The sequence below is a fragment of the Orycteropus afer genome, unplaced genomic scaffold, assembly GCF_000298275.1.
Source record: "Orycteropus afer afer isolate SDZICR_OR568_19922 unplaced genomic scaffold, OryAfe1.0 scaffold00602, whole genome shotgun sequence".
Lineage (NCBI taxonomy): Eukaryota > Metazoa > Chordata > Mammalia > Tubulidentata > Orycteropodidae > Orycteropus > Orycteropus afer.
In genome coordinates, this window is record NW_006922189.1 from 42,375 (window position 1) to 43,942 (window position 1,568).

Here is a 1,568-nt window from a genome sequence, read left to right on the forward strand (position 1 = left end):
TGCTCTTCATAGTTCTGGCAATAATCCACTCTTTCTCATCTGTGAGCTTCTGGAAAGGCACCACTACTCCTCTTCCAACGCTCCTATTCCAGACCTTTGACTCATATTTTTTCTTGTTCCTCTTACTGTTCCAGGCATTCACATTTTGTGAATTCCAGTGTGTACCAGTTTTGCTTCATTGACCATGATTGAACATGTTCAAACTAGTTCAAAGCCCTGGTCTCTTGAGCATGCTAAGTCCATACCTCCCTTAATTCTTAGGCATCTTCTATATTCAGGGCTATGCTAAATCCTTTCTAAAATTCATTTCTCATCTCAATTTGTCAAAATCAGAGAGAACTTTCTTAGCAATAAATTAAAATAATTTCCATTCTGTATTACTGAGCTCTGGTTTATTGAATTTCCAGCCCTCATCACAATCTGAAATTATACTATGCATTTACTTTTTTGTTAATTTATTATTTGCCTCTACCTTACTCTGAGCTCCCACAAGACTGTGGAGACTGACTTTCCTCATTGCTGTATCATTAGTGTTCTGAAGGACTGGAACCTCACATGCACTTAATTGAAAAATGTTGAATGGATGAATCTATGTGAGTATGAAACAGATCTTCACTCCTCCTTAAAGAAATATAATTAAAAATGCTAATTCTTCCTTGAGGATGACAATTAAGAAAGGAGTACAAGAAAGCATGAAGGAGATATTACAATTTATATAGTGAATCAGACATCCACTGGGAATGGAAACTGGGGTTTTATACATGAGGCTTTATTTCAGAACTTTACAGCAATTCTAATTAGTAAGCAACTATATGCATACAATTTGTGGTAATTTCTCAAGAGACATATCTATACAGTTTCTTATTAGATTTAGCTCCTCTTGATCACCTGCTATACACCTTTATTTTTTTCTCAACTACATGACTGTTGATTCAAATGCAAAAGAATTTTGGTGTATAAAATGAAAAATACTCTTTGTAATCTCCAATTTTTTTTTTTTCCCCATCTTGCTTTCTTCATCTTATTCCCTGCTCAACTTTTAGCTTATATATATTTCAGTATGAATGTCAATGCTGATTTGAAATAAAGTTTTATATTTGAATGCTTCATTATTTAGTATTTTATTCTCTAAAATGATGGCTGGTTGGAAATTAACATACTGGCCAGTTAAACTTTTTCAGTGAAAGTTAATCATTAAAAAAATTAAAAATGAAACATTGTATAATCCCCATTCAGCAAAAACATTAGCATTAAGCCTAGTTGTTTTTATTGAAAAGTCAGTTTTAGGATATGCATTAAAGAAAATAGGCAAACCTTTTATTGCAGAGTTTTGTGTTTCAGAGGCCTGATTTGTTGACTTATCAGTCTCTGTGAAATATGAAATAATCATATGTATATGCTTTTTTTCCATTTATTCAGAAATTATTTCCAGAAAACACTTTATAAACTAGTCATATAATTTTCGAACAAAGAGTTCTAACTATTATATGAATCTCTGGCTAGTAATTCCTTTATTCAATAGAATATAATTCTCCTCTAGTAAAATAATACTAATAACTCCAATAATT